Here is a 16,774-nt window from a genome sequence, read left to right on the forward strand (position 1 = left end):
AAATGAAGACCGTCTTGGAGTGGCCACATCCTCAAGGTCTCCGAGACATACAGAGATTTCTTGGATTCACAAATTTCTACTGTCAATTCATCCCAAATTTCTCACCTCTTACTGCTCCCATCTCAGCTCTTACCATGAAGGGAGTGAACGCTAGGGTCTGGACCCCTGAGGCAGAGTCAGCATTCACCAACATCAAGAGCACCTTCACTTCAGCTTACGTTCTTCACCATCCTGATGTGACTCCTCAGTTCTCATTGGAGGTTCTTCCATTGGTGCTGGAGCCCTTGTCTTCCAATGAAACCCCAAGGGTAAGGCAGTATCCTGTGGCTTCTTACTCTAAACGCTTCTCTCCTGCAGAACGCAACTATTTCATCGGGGACCGTGAGTTGCTGGCCGTCAAGTTAGCCTTAGAAGAGTTGAGGCACCTGTTAGAGGGGGCTGCACATCCTATAATCATCTTCACCGATCACAAGAATCTCACATATTTACAGTCTGCGCAACAACCAAACCATCATCAAGCGAGTGTTAGGAAGCGTCTGTGTCTTTAAGATCGCCATGATTACTGATCTAGCTTCTGGGCGGTTCTGTTTACTTCCTGAGCTTATCCCACTTCTCTGTCTTCTTCCTGTCAGATGTAGGGTGGAGTATTTATACCTGGCTTACTTCCTTTTTTTATTTTGCTTGTGAGTTTTCTCCTTTAGGTGTGGTGATCAAGCTCTCACTTACACTGTGCCCTAGACTTCTGGACTCCTTGGAAACTGACCTCGGCTTGTCTCTCGTTAACCCCTTGTTTACCAATTTTGATTATCTCCTCCTGGCTGGTTTTGACCTCTGCTGTATATGATTTCCACTAGCTCTGTTTTGGACTTTCTATTTACTCTCTGGCTATCTGGTTACCTGTTCAGGTATAGCCTGCATTGCAACCCCTACCCAACTCTGAACTCTGTTAGAACAACCTGGGTTATGTGCAGCAAAAAGCCATTCCGCCTTGTGGTGGACTCTGGCGAATACCTCAGAGTAGCCTTACATTCTGTCGATCAGAGTTGTGACGGATTTGGGGTTGCGTTTGTTTTTTGCACGCTTACTTCCGACAGTCTTCAACAGACTTTTCAGAATTGCGCAACCAGTGATTCCATAACAGCCAGATGGTCTAGGTTCTTTGCCAGGTTCCACTTCCTACTTTACTTCCGTCCTGCAGATAAATATTAACATATTATTGATCCTTCTAGGATAATTTCTGTTAACTCTCTGCAAATTAGAGACATTCGTCCAGGAAAAAGTTTTGTTTGTCCTACCAACAGAAAAAAAAATCTCACCTGGTGTCGCTGGGCACTCTGGTGTCCGTAAGACTCGGGACTTTATTTCTCGTCACTACTGGTGGCCCACGCTGCCTAAAGATGTTGTGGACTATGTCTCTTTATGCACCAACTGTGCCCAAAACAAGGCTACACACTCCAAGCCTGCAGGTCTGCTCCAATCTCTGCTTTTTCCTGATGGCCCCTGGCAACATATTTTATAACGGGTCTTCCCCCTTCTGCTGGATGTACCACTGTCTGGGTTGTGGTGGACCGCTTCTCTAAAATGGCACATTTCATCCCTCTGACTGGCCTTCCCTCGGCTCCTCATCTGGCAAATTTGTTTGTTCAGCATTTCTTTCGTCTGCACAGACTACCAATCCATATCACGTCTGATCGGGGTGTACAATTTACATCTAAATTCTGGAGAGCCCTGTGTAAACTTTTAGATGTGAAATTTGACTTTTCCTCTGCTTATCACACACAATCTAATGGTGACTTCTGACCTTTCAGGTACTTTAGCATTACTGACTCTCTCAAGCTCTGTTGATGAGGAGCTGCTCCGTTACGGCGGAGTGGCACACTGGGTCCACATACCTGCAAGTTGTTCCAGAGAGGATGACACTCTGTGAGGGATTCGGGGACGGCTGAAGAGAGTGCTAGATTTTGTGAGTAGGTTACGTCACTGCAATATTCTTCTTTATTTTTTAGGGGAAGCTAAAAGCTATTGCAACCATATATAGGTTGTCCGAGATACCATTATATTTTCAAAAAGTGTTTCATACATTTCCCCTTATACAGACAACCTAAATAAAGCAGTATTTTTTTTTTAAAAATCCACTTACCACATATCTTCTTTGAATTTAGCGCTGTTTGTTTACATGCACTCCAGGTCCGGTTTGTTGATGTTTCCTTCTGATAATTTTTCCCTGCATGCATTGCGGGCTGTAATGAGCGTGCATATACAGCCTACCAAGAGTTCATGTGAAATGTCCTTGCTCGTCCCCGCTGACATCCACTTTGCGCTGTGAGGAGGAGTAATTTTTGTTGTCACCCCAACACCTCCGTAGATGTCATCCCCCACCTCCATAGATGTCACATTCCCTCTCCCCCACCTGTACCTAGCGCTATTGTATGTAGCGCTATTATACCTCACAGAAGGAGCGGAATCCCACTGTGGTCGTGGATTCCGCTCCTGGATGCTTCGCTTGATGTCTCTGTCCATATATGGACAGAGACATCAAGCGATCTGTTCTGGAACGGAATCACCGGCCACTTTGGCCCTATGTACATAAAGGCGGGGGGTGTTTGTGGGGGGTATCTACAAGTGTATGTAGTTATAAAACAAATAAATCTACCGGTGCTGATATTATACCTTGTAGACCGGGATAGTCATACGCAGGTGCCGTCCTTGCTCACTGTGAACACTCACAGGTGCGCTCACAGTGAACAACTACATAGGCTGGGCGGGCACTAAAGAACAAGCACCCACAGAAACTACACGTCATCAGTGACGTGTCGTATACCATCCGAGGTCTCTCTGGTCCGAGACCATGTGATCGGTATACGACACGACAGTGGAGGAGGCAGAAAACGTGATATTGGAGCTCATGTGATGAGCAGGAAAAAGCAGCTAGAGTGGAGAACCGAAGCAAGATTGCAAGGGTAAGTATATTATGAAATTGTAAATATCTGCAATGTGGTTTTAAATGTAAATGAAAAAAGAATCTCGGACAAGCCCTTTAAGGTCCGACCTACTTGATGGGCAGTTTCTAAGATGCTAGACAACCTGTTCCTATAGCCAATGCCGTCTTAGGCAGGTTAGTGCCCTGGGTAGTATATTCTACTGATGCCTTTCGTTCTTATGTTGTACAATATAGTGTCCATTGCTTAATCAATTAACTAGTGGTGCCCATTCAGTAATGACACATAATGCACCCTGTGATACTGCACAGGTTGCACATACCTAAGGCCAGTCCTGGAATATACTCATCTCTTCATACGTGGCACATCTGTGTATGGGCACATGGACCCTGTAGAGCAGTGAATGGAGTCCACCATTATACATATCCAAAGAAACTCCTGTCTGGTGTCGCTGTGAGCATTGCTTCTACTGTAGGTGAGAACAACTCTGTAATACAGCTGGCGTTGGAGCAATACCTATAGTATGGGCACATAGCACTTTATGAGCTTCGCACAAGACAGATCTATAATGACCATGCGCATAGCACAATCTCTTCAAAAAGCCTCTGGCGATAGAGATCCGCATGCTAATCAACTCGTGCAATAAAAAATGATCATGATCATGGTTTGATGTTTAGGTAATTTTCATGGCCATTCAGTTATTTTTGCCATTTCAATTTGAATTTAACCTGATGTAAAATATTTTCTTCTGTTTTCAATATTCATCAGGGAAAGGAGTCATAACAGCACATAAAAAAGCATAAAACACCATATTAGGTTGTAGTAAGGAAGGGACCATCACCTAATAACTCAAGACGAGCACAGCTTGACTCCTCACTGCTTCTCACATACAGTAAGCTGCAGAAAACAGATGGGGTAATAGCTCATCTGCTGGGAACACGACCATACAATACAAATCTTCCTAATGGCTGGATCACTTTGTGAAATACAAATGAACAAAAGACATAAATTATTGGCAGGATCTTTTTATGGCACACAATAATAACAATGAAGCCATAAATGAAATTTGAGAGATGTTATTATTATGACAGGCATATTCTCCACTGATTTTTAAGCAATTCACACAGCGGTAATTGTTAAAATATGCTGTTTGTTTCCGTGTATTGTTCCCCATGTACAACCCCCAGCCATGAACATAATGCATTACTTCACTGACGTTTTGCTGCAATTTTCTTCATCTCGGATCTCTCTACAGAACAAATATTGAAACAATTACACAATTTTAATGATACATGGAAAACAAGAGTAATGCTCACCCTAAAGAGACAAAGTATTGTAAATGCACTCACATATGTCCAATACAATATCAAAACTACAATGTCACTTCCCAACATGTGGGTCCAACTTAAAAACAATGGCTGTGAGGTAGATTATACCATTATAATGAGTATGACAGAGTAGCAGTGTACTCTGCATTGAGAGAGTCACTTGAAGGCCGGTTTGAGATGGCCATATTCATCATCCGTATTAGTCACGCTAGACCCGGACCGTCCATGAATCTGCAATGTTTGCCCAGAAAAGACTGACATACTGTAGATGCCTGTCATATTTGTTTGCTTATATAATATTGTGTGTTACTAGTATACTGTTGCTTAATGTTTGCGTTACAGAAGAGAAGATCGGTAGGAACTTTGTTAAAGTTATTTTGAAATGCCTAATGTTTTATTGTACTATTTTCTTTGTTATTGCAGACAAGCAGTTTGCCAGGCAGTTGGTAACATGGTGGCGGTGAAAACTACCACTCTCGTGCCATGTTACTGGTTGTTGTTGAGCATGAGTGGTTGCAAAGACTCCTGTGGAGACATCAGATGTACTGGTTAGGACTCTAGGACAGGTAAGTCTGTTTATTTGTTTTGTGTGTGCCACTACCAACAGGGGCACTGTGTGTGGCACCATCTACTTGGGGCAATGTATGACATAATGTACACGGGCACTATCTGCAAGGGGCACTGTATGTGTCACTATCTATATGGGCAATGTGTGTGCCACTAATTACAAGGGGCACTATGTGTGGTGCTATATACAGGGGACACTGTGTGGCAGTATCTACAGGGGGCAATGAGTGTGGCACTAGCTACAGGGAGCACTGTCTGTGGCTCTATATAGTGGGCACTGTGTGTGGCACTATCTACAGTGGGCACTGTGTGACACTATCAACAGGGGGCACTGTGTCTGCCAATATCTACAGAGGGCAGTGTGTGTGGCACTATCTACAGCGAGCACTATCCACGGTGGGCACACTCTCTCCCTGACGGCCGCAGCCATGGGTCGGCGAGCGCTGGCCCCAGTCTCCCCCTCAGGAGACGCCAGTGCTCATTTCCACTTACCTCGACCGGATCCTGTAGGTTGCATGCTCGTGCCCGCTCTTGAAGGGGCAGCGCGTGCACCGGACTTTGATGAACTATTAGCCCATGAGTGCCCTGTACTATAAGAGGGGTTCAGCCCCTTGCTTCTATGCCTGAGAATTGTTGTTGTACCCTAAGTTTGTCTATGCAATGGTCTCCTAGTGTGTTCGGGTTCCTGTTACCTGTATCCGTGCTATCCTGGTCGTGTGCTGTGCTGAGCCAGAGTCGTGCTGTGCTGTATCCCACGCATGTCCTGCTTCACCACGCCTGAAGTCTGCCATACCAAGGTGGTACGGCCCAGTGGGTCCACCAACCCTACGTGACAGACACTATCTACAGGGGCACTGTGTGGGGCACTATCTGTAGGGGGCACTATCTACAAGGAGCACTGTGTCTGACACTATCTACATAGGGCACTGTATGTGACACTAGCTATAATTTCACTCTGCACAGCGGAACAGTGTGTGACGCTATCTACAGGGTACACAATGTGTGATGCCCTCTATAGAGGGCACAGTGTGTAACACTCTCTACAGGATGCACAGTGTGTGACTCTCTACAGGGGGCACAATATGTGATTCCCTCTACAAGGTGCTCAGTGTGTGATGCTCCCTACAGGGGGCATTGTGTGTAACACTATTTACAGGGGCACTGTGTATGTGACACTATCTACAGGGGACACAGTGTTTGTGACATTATCGACAGGGGGCACTCTTTATGTGTGGTTCACTACCCTCATGAGACACACTGTGTAACACTATCTACAGGAGGCACTCTCTACAGGGGGAATAGTGTGTGACACTATCTACAAGGACGAGAGAAGCGAGGCAGCACTTCCAAAATAAATGGGAATTTTATTCAGCCACCAGTTCAATGCTTCAGTCCAACAGGACCTTTCCAGCAGGCTTGAGAAAGGTCCTGTTGGACTGAAACATTGCACTGGTGGGTGAATAAAATTCCCATTTATTTTGGAAGTGCTGCCTCGTCTCTCTCTTCTTTGTGGATACCATTTGTGGGAATTTGGATCATGTTCCTTTGAGGCTTGCACCCATTATTTGACATTGTTCTCCAGTGCTGTGATAATCTTTCTTCTTCTACAATCCACAAGGGACACAGTGTGTGCCGCTCTCTACGGGGGGCACAGTGTGTGATGCTCTTCACAGCAGGCACAGTGTGTGGTGCTACCTACAGGGGGCACTGAGTATGTGACAGTATCTACAGGGGCAGTGTGTGTGTGTATGTGTGTGTGTGTGTGTGTGTATGTGTTTGTGTGTGTGTGTGTGTGTATGTGTGTGTGTGTGTGTGTGTGTGTGTGTGTGTGTGTGTGTGTGTGTGTGACACTATCTACAGTGGACACCGTGTTTGTGACACCATCTACAGGGGGCACAGTGTGTCACACTGTCTACTGGGGGAACTGTGTGTGACACTATCTACTGGGGCCACTGTGTTTGGCACTGTCTACCGGGGGCACTGTGTGTAACACCACCATGCTTCACTGTGGGAATGGTGTTCTTGAGGTAATGAGAAAAGTTGGGCTTTCACCACATAGTGTTCCCATGATGGCCAAAAAGTTCAATTTCAGTGTCATCTGACCAGATAACCTTCTTTCATGTGTTTGGGGAGTATGACACGTGCTGTTTGGCGAACTCTTGAGCAATGACTTTTGTCTGGCCACTGTTCCATAAAGCCTCATTCTGTAAAATGTACGGCTCTACAGTGGTCCTATGGATAGACACTACCATCTCTGCTGTGTATCTTTGGAGCTCCTTCAGTGTTAGTATTGGTGTCTTTGTTGAATCTCTGCTTAATGACGTCCTTGCCTGGTCTGTGAGTTTTGGTGGGTGGCCTTCTCTTGTCAGGTTTGCAGTAGTGCATTTTTTTTCCCATTGGATTTAATTGTGCTCCATGTGATGTTTAAAGTTTGGGATATTTTTTTATAACCCCACCCTGAGCTATTTTTTTCCACAACTTTGTCTCTGACCTGTTTGGAGGGCATTGGGGGAGGAGTGAGTCATCGCTTTAGTCACACCAGGTGCAGTGAGTTTATTGTTTTGTTTTTTTTAAGTGAAATGTCTTATTTTTGCTGCAAATTTGCAGCTTTTCCGCAGAAAAAAATCGCAAGACTTGCTATTCGTTGCAGAATTTGATTTCCTCATTAAACTCATTAGGGCAAGTCTGCAATAAATATGCAACCTTTCCGCAACATAAATTGACATGCTGTGATTTTAAAAAATCCTCACTGCAGGTACATTTCTGCAAGGAAATTTTAGGCAGCGTGTGGATAAGATTTGTTGAAAATCTCATTCACTTCAATGCTACTGTAATACCCTGCAGATTTTCCATCCGCAAATTCGGACAGAAAATATGCAGCAATTTTGGTGCATGTGCCAAAGGCTATAGAGTCAAAAAATGCAGGACAGCTGGAATTGTTGCACTTCATTGCATATTCAAAGGCAGCCTGTCATGTTGTTTTAGCACCATAATCCACCACCATGCCGTAATACATGACCCAACATTGTTTCCAAACATGACCCTTAATGTTTTTTCAGATATAGCAAAATCTATAAAATCAACTTTTAAAACGGCAGTCACTGTAGGCTAATTACCCTTTAAAGAGTCATTAGGTTATTCTGAAGAGTCATGTAGTCCGGTTTCCAAACCCGCCCTTCCACACTTGATTGACATCCACCTGGCCTCTCTACGTTACTACCAGCCTCCTCCAACTCTTACGGATGCGCTGTTGCCTGGTACTTCCCGTGCATGTGCTGCACAGCGAGGTGTACTCTGCCTGGCATCATTGCTGCACTGCACATGTCTGGGATGTACATTTTACTGCACTGTGCATTCTCGGGGAGCACAAGGCAACAGCGCATCCGTAAGAGTTGGAGAAGGCTGGTAGTGACGTAGAAGAGTCATGTGGATGTCAAGCAAGGTCGGGAGAGGGGCAGGCGCCATTTCAATTCTCACTTCAGGAAGAAGAAAATCTAGACTCAGGCCTGCATACAGAAACCACAACGGTTTTTGCCTCGAGAGCGCAAACTTTTTTGCTAAAGGAACTATGTCTGTCATTACTGCGCCATTCCTCTGGCGGGGCGGTCACCGTCAGACCCCCTGGCCTGGCAAGAGATTCCATGCCCCTTGACCCCGTACACACTCTGTAGTACAAACAATGCCTGATTCTTAGTGACCCAAATAGTGTTTGAAAGCCTGGACTATACTATAAGGCCCATGACTATGAGTGCAGGTTTATTGTGAGACACCCAACCAGTTAGGTTTGAGTGATGGTTGTCAGTGTATCTGAAAATTATGCACACTACTTTCACCAATTTTGTTGCTGTGCCCATTGTTTTATGTCGTATGCCCTCTAGTGGCTGTATGCCAGTGGCCATCAACACATTCCTTGGATGTCATCTTGTTCAAAGAACCAATGGGCCCTAAGAATTGTAATTAATCAAATCAGTGGAGTCTAGAAAATTGTTTTATTATAACATGGTAGCACAGTGTTTGATTCCCGGTCAGAGCGACATGTGCATGCAGATTTTATTGTGTTCATGTTACATTGCTCCATTGGCCAACATTGGCTCTATAACAAAATAAGACAATTTACGTGTGCATCCCAAATATATACCATATACACGGGCCAAAAGTCTGTGGGCACCTGACCATCACACCTAAATGAACTTGTTGGACATACCATTCCAAAACCATGGGTGTTAATATGGAGTTGGGCCCTCTCTTGCGGGTATAACAGCCTCCACTCTCTTAGGAATGCGTTCCACAAGATTTTGAAAGGTGTGGAAATTGACTCTTCCACTTCACGATAATAGTACTTACAGTTGACCAGGGCAGATCTAACAGATCAAAAATTTCACAAGCTGACTTGTGGCCAAAAGTGGCATTCTGACACATTTTAAGTCATTGAGCTCTCTAGTACAACTTATAATATTATCAATGTTTATCGATGGAAATTGAATGACTGGGTGCTTGATTTTATGCAACTGTTTGCAATGGGTGTGTCTGAAATACCCATTTACCCGGTCTTCACAGGCAATCACTTGGATTTTAGTAGTCTTTATTGCTCTAGAATTCTAAACCACCACAAATAATACCGTTAGTCCCTTCACCATGTTAGAACGCCTAATTGGGTGTTAAACCTTGAATCAGCCTAGACCCTCAGGTATTTTTAGATATTGACCCTTACCTAGAATCGAGCATTACAGATGTTACCATTAACCCCTTGAGCTCTTCTTATTTAGACCCTGTAGTGCCTACATTATTTAGTGTACCTGGATAAATACAGATCAATGCAAAACCAGAAATGTGGAGCCAAAATCAGTTGCTACTGAGGCCACAAGGAGCACCATAACAAATAAAGATAAACACGCTGAATTTAATTTATCGGGTAGAAGTTGGCCACAGATTTTTATTTATTAAAATGGCACTATTAATAACAGTCATTAACAGCCTTAAGCCATGCACACGACCATAGAATTCATCTGTAATTACGGCCCGTAATTAAGAACCGTAATTACGGAAACATTCATTTCTATACGGGAAGGTTTCCATGCCGTGGAAAGGCTCCGCAAAAGATAGGACATATTCTATTTTTTGCTTTTTTACGGACCGTCCTCCCATACTTTATATGGGAGCACGGGCAGCAAATGCTGGTGGTTGTCCTCGGCCGGACGTGCACGTAAACACGAACGGTGATTAGGGGCACAGTCATGTGCATGGGGCCTAAAACAGTAGACGCCACTGACATACTATGCCTAGCACAGGTTAACATTTTGGTAGCCCAAACTCAATCAGACCAACAATGGTTTACTAGCAGCTACATTCCCAATTAACCGCTTACATAACATCGAACCGTCCTGGATTCAGCAGGACTGTCCCGGATTCCGGGGTATGTCCCGCTGTCAACTATATCTGCATCCTCAGGACGCAGATAAAGTTGAACACAATTCTGAAGCAGGGAACCATCAGCTCCCTGCTTCAGAATTAGTTCAGAGCGGAGGAGCAGAGGGAGCTCCTCTGCTTGCCGAGGACTCCCCGGGCACAGCACTACTTTAAGCGTTGTGCTCGAGGAAGTCCTTGACGTTACTGTCCATATATGGACAGTGATGTTAGTGGCTACTGATTGAGCAGAATCCCCATTGCCGATGATCTTGCCGGGGATTCCACTCCTAGAGGAAACCCCTGAGGTCACTGTCCATATATGGGGATTCAGCTCAAAGAGTGGCCCCTGACGACACTGTCCATATATGGACAGTGACATCAGGGCTTCCCTCTAGGAGCAGAATCCCCGGCCTATGCTCTGGCTGGGGATTCCTGTTGGCCTCGAGTCCCAATGACGCTATCTACAGGAGGGGGGGAGTAGCGCAATCTACCGGGGGGTCGCACTATCTTTAAGGGGGGTGTGGCACTATCAACATGCACTCTGTGGCACTGTATAGGGGCACTATCTACATGGGCACTATCTACATGGGCACCATCTACAAGGGCACTGGCACTAGGAGCACCTTTGGGGGTCATTATACTGTATAAGGACAGCAAGGGGGGCATTATACTGAATGGGGCAGCTATGGGGCATTATGCTGTATGGCGAAATTTGTTTGGGCATTATACTGCATGGGGGCACCTGTGTGGGAATTATACTGTATGGGGGCACCTGTGTGGGCATTATACTGCATGGGGGGAACCTGTGTTGGCTTTATACTGCATGGGTGCATCTATGGGGGCATTATACTGTATGGTGGCAGCTAGAGGGCATTATACTGTGTGGGGGCAACTATTTGGCATTATACTGTGAGGAGGGCACTATGGGAGCATGATACTGTGTGGGCTGAATCGGGTGTGTATGAGCGGGGATTGGGTGGGATTAGAGGCATGGCTTAAAAGGAAAAAAATTGCCGCGACATACTACGCGCGCCGCATCGGTTGTCCCTCTATGTGATAGTATTTGGGATCTATGCCTTACTACCTTGGCCCCTGCAGTCATGCAGCACCACACTTATAAAGCCAGATGCCAACAGTGTCACTTATTTTCATATTGATACCAGCTGTGACATATGCTTTATAGACAAATAAAATTGGTCACATTTGCAGAACTACTTTACTATGTTTTAAATGGTTGCAAAAAAAACAGGAACTTGGAGGAAAAAAAGTCTGACCTGAATTGTTCTCAGCTGTGTAGTTGAGAAGCATCTGACAAGTACCAATGATGTTAATGCTGCACATATTTCTTGACTGAGAAAAAAAATCATGACAGATAGTGGGAATTGTAACGTTCAAGACATGAACGCATACCTCAGCCCTATATTTGAAAGGCCGAGGGACCGGCTAGGAACTTGTGCTTCAGCAACTAATGGTCAGATGTTCAGGTTCAGTAGTAGGGAAATAAATAATGTCTATGAGGAAGGATTCGTGTTCTGCGAGGAGACGGAGCAGTGGTAAAAATAAATAACCTGGAAATTTGCTTCCTGTTTGCTGGATTCCCATTTCACATTGGCGAAAACATCACCATTATTTGGCGTTTAATGCTTCCATAAATAAGCATGGCACCTTTTATCTGCTGCTACATCTGTACAATGCACAGAACTGGATAATTTAATGTTCTGCTGGGACACAATGAAGAGAAAAATGACTACTTACAGCGAGAGCAACATGTAATCTGGATATAATACAAAGCATGTCAACTTTTTCTGCAAACTTTCCCAGGTTTACAGAGATTTTGCCACAGGATACTTATGTCATTTTCCCTGAAAAAAGTATAAAATAGAAATTATTACATACTGTAAAAATAATAAAATATCTGAAAACACTATACGTATGTGTAAAACGGATTTGATTAGATTTTAGGGTAAGTGCATACTTACCCCGTTCTCTATTGTCATAGTGACGTGATCCTCTGCTCTTGGTGCAGCCCGGCCTCCTGGGATAACGCTGTAGTCCATGTGACGGCTGCAGCCTTTGATTGGCTGCAGCTGTCACATGGGATGAAACGTCACCCCAGGAGGCCGGGCTGCATTCAGAATAGAGGATCACGTCACTATGATGACGCCCAGGGGTAAATATTAACCCTTTTTACTATTTCGGTATGTATTGTGTGAAGTCTGGTATATTCCTCCCTGCTGTACGAGAATTTGAATGTTCACTATATTCATGATTTGAGTAGTATATTCTTTTAAATGTCTACATACTTATAGATATTTTTCTTTCTTTTTTTTATCTTGTTTTAGATGAAGATTTGTTGATGGTATTTCTCCTCTGGACTCATGCTTCTCGTCTTCTCCATTTCGCAAGCGCAATGAGTTTATCTCCTGTATTATGTTGTCGTGAACGGATGCCTATTTATGTATAGTGTACATGGTTATACATATATGCATATCTTCAATATCGTTTTGGTATTGTTATTATCCCTGTGATCCCGTTATTGTTACATTATATTTAAATCTCTCAGCTCAGTTATATGGACTCGTCCCTCATTGTTCCTCCTGTCTTGGGATTTGGGTATATTCCTGGCTATGTTCATTTCTTTTACTCTGATCAAGTGCAGTGGTGCACCAGGTAGCATGACATTGTGTGACTTAGGGTATGTGCACACACACTAATTACGTCCGTAATTGACGGACATATTTCGGCCGCAAGTACCGGACCGAACACAGTGCAGGGAGCCGGGCTCCTAGCGTCATACTTATGTACGATGCTAGGAGTACCTGCCTCGCTGCAGGACAACTGTCCCGTACTGTAATCATGTTTTCAGTACGGGACAGTTGTCCGGCAGCGAGGCAGGGACTCCTAGCGTCGTACATAACTATGATGCTAGGAGCCCGGCTCCCTGCACTGTGTTCGGTCCGGTACTTGCGTCCGAAATACGTCCGTCAATTACGGACGTAATTAGTGTGTGTGCACATACCCTTACAGTGATACAGACATCATGGCCTGGGTTCAGTTCCCGGGTCTGTTTTTGTTTGGATCCCACCTGTGTCAAACTCCGTTTCTACATCAGCATGACGTTGGAGGGGTTTCTTTGGACTGGAGGGAGTAAGCCTCTTTGTCACCTAATTTAATGGTATTTTGAGCGAGTTTGGCCATGGGTTAATCCCTTCATTGTCCCTTTTATACACTGTATCGTTTAACATATATTATACTATTGTTGTACCAGTTTTAGTCTAGGTACATTTTGTGTTTCCCCTTTTCCTAGTACACAATGCTCAATGGGTGCCTGCTGGCATCTTAGACCTTCTTTTCCCATCTCTAAGATGGCGTTTGTGTGCCCAGGGGTAAATATTAAACCTTTTTATTATTTTCATTTCTACTTTGCGATTTTTGCGGCGGAATCGGATTTGGTCAAATCTCATCCACTCTGCTACTACTGTAATACGCAGCAGATTTTCCGCAATTCAATCCGTTGCGGAACATCCGCAGTGTTTACTCTGTATGTGTTTCCCTACCCTTAGAATGAGAGTCCAGTCTCCTGCCTCGGGCACGTATTCCATGCCTCTATAAATCAATTTAAAGGCTTTGTACACCTTTGAATGGATTTTTTCAATTTTTTATTAAATCTATTTTATTTTTGTTTTTAAGCAATTTTCTAATTTACTTTTATTTAAAAAATATATATTTTTAAGATACAGCTTCTATGTATCCATTATGTTCATAACTTCGATGTGATTGATATTAGCTGGATCCTATGTGTAAGAGATACACAGGACCTGCTCTCAGTCGAGCCATCAGTTCAGCTGTACTGACGGATTCGGCTGAGAGAGAATGGTGCAACTTCTATATATACAGCATAACTAGAAGCTGCGTCATAAAAATATATATTTTTTTTAAATTAAAGTCCATTTGAAAGTTGCTTCAAAACACATAACACATTGATTAAATAATAATGAAAAAATATTCCTTCAAAAGGTGTACATAGTCTTTAATGCTGGCCTTTAGCAAAGGATTAAGTATTCCAGCATGTCTCCTCCTGCCTGCTGCTGCAGTGTGGAGTGGGCAGGTAGACACTGGTGAGGTGATACCACCAGTCTGTGCCAACCCTCTACATAGGAAAGGCTGTTGGACTGATGTCTATGTTTAGGGAACATCTCAGACTACCATTTCCACCATATTGTCTATGTGAGGAAGCAGTTGTCTGAAGTTATATTGACTGCGGACATCACCCATCACTACGATCACACTACAATGCTATATAAAAGTATTGTCATTGATGCAAGGACAGGTTCATAGAAACATCTGCCTTATCTCATGAAGCTGTTAGCGGATGCCGTCCAACAGTTATGAAGCAGGAATCTCATCAGGGCTCTATAGGATTCTCTCTGTCTTGACAAGTGTGCAAAGTCTAAATAAACACCACAGTATTGCCCCTTCACAGGGGTTTAGATCTAGCTGGATGAGATTTGCCTCTCAAATAGTCTACAATAGATGTCTGGTTCCAGGTAGAGCTGGGTGGTAGACAACAAAAACAGCAGGCAGAGGTAATCTTGGTAGGCAAACTGGACCATCAGGTCAGGTCATGAAGCTAGTGTTATGGAATTGCTATGTGAGCGATTCCCCCGATGCTTCCTAACAGTAGCCCTCTCTCTACGAGAGGCCAACGGACCCTTAAACCTCGGCCCAGGTTTCAAAGGAAACTTTTAATGAAAGATCTTAACTAAACGACAAGCATGTACTGAATGGGCAGGAACCCAAGTTTGTTCTTCTGTCCCATACCCCTTCCAGTGCACCAAGTACTAGAGAGTACTGCTGACCCTTCTAGAATCCACAATCCTCTTAACCTCAAGCTCCATATCTCCTTCTATCTGAACTGGAGGAGGAGGTTTCTTGAGTTAATTAGATGGTGGAAAAAAAATTTAAGGAGAGATTTGTGAAAAACATCATGAATTTTAGAAGACGGAGGAAGCGCCAGACGAAAAGATACAGCTTCAACAATTTCATATGGACCAATAAAGCTAGGGGCAAAATACGAGACGGCACTTTCAGTCGGAGATTACTAGTAGAAAGCCACACCTTTTGACCACACTAAACACAGGACCCACCGTACGTTTTTTGTCAGAATTTTTCTTTTGAATAACTTGGGAGTTCTTCAGGTTCTATTGAACCTGAGCCCAAACTCTGCACAGTTTATTTGATTCAACTTCCACCTCAGGGTTATTACTAGAAGAGGCGGAAAATGAACCAAAACGAGGATGAAAACCATAATTACAGAAAAACGGCGAGGTATCAAGAGAAACATGGTGGCGAATATTTATAGCAAATTCCGCTAGTGGAAGATATGAGACCCATTCAACCTGGTTATCAGCAATATAACACCTAAGATATTGTTCCAAGGTTTGATTAACCCCTTAACGCTCAGTGACGTACTATTCCGTCATGGTAACCATCCCGTTCGCGCTCCATGACGGAATAGTACATCACGGGAGGAACGGCAATTTAGACAGTCTTCCCGACATATACAGGAGCTGGGACAGCTACTGTCTTGTACAGCGATTGCCGCAGCTCCCAAAGCGGGGACCGATCGCTGTGTCCCCGCTGATTAACCCCTTAAAAGCCGCGTTCAATAGCGATCATGGCATTTTAGGGGTTAAACCACCATCGACGGCCCGCTACATGATAGCGATGGTTGCTATGGCCACCAGACGCCTAACAATGGCGTCCGGCTATGCCATCTACGGAAGCCTTGTGGGTCCAGACAAAGTGGCTCACTGACAATGCTTGCTGTCAGTGAGTAGCTGACAGCTCTAATACACTGCACTACGAATGTAGTGCAGTGTATTAGAATAGCGATCAGGCCCTCCTGCCCTCAAGACCCCTAGTGGGACAAAGTAATAAAGTAAAAAAAAAGTTGTGTAAAAATAAGAAAATAAAAGTTTTAAAAGTAATAAAAGTAAAATCCCCCCTTTATCCCCTATCAGTCCTTTATTATTAATAAAAACAAATAAACTATACATAATTGTTATCGCCACGTCCGTAACGGCCTGAACTACAAAATTATTTTGTTATTTATCCCACCTGGTGAACGCCATAAAAGAAAATAATATTAAACCATACCACAATCACAATTGTTTGGTCACTTCACCTCCCAAAAAATGAAATAAAAAGAGATCAAAAAGTCGCATGTACCTAAAAATGGTCCTGATCGAAACTACAGTTCGTTACGCAAAAAATAAGTCCTCGCATGGCTTTATTGATGGAACAATAAAAAGTTATGTCTCTTAGAATAAGGTAACACAAAAAGTAAATGATTTTTTACAAAAAGTATTTTATTGTGCAAACGCCATAAGACATAAAAAAACGATCAATATAAGGTATCGCCGTAATCGTATCGCCCCGCAGAATAAAGTGAATGTCATTTATAGCGCACGGTGAACACTGTAAAAAAAATATAATACAAGAACAATAGTAGAATTGCGTTTTTTTAGTCAC

Source organism: Rhinoderma darwinii, chromosome 4 (assembly GCF_050947455.1).
Source record: "Rhinoderma darwinii isolate aRhiDar2 chromosome 4, aRhiDar2.hap1, whole genome shotgun sequence".
Lineage (NCBI taxonomy): Eukaryota > Metazoa > Chordata > Amphibia > Anura > Rhinodermatidae > Rhinoderma > Rhinoderma darwinii.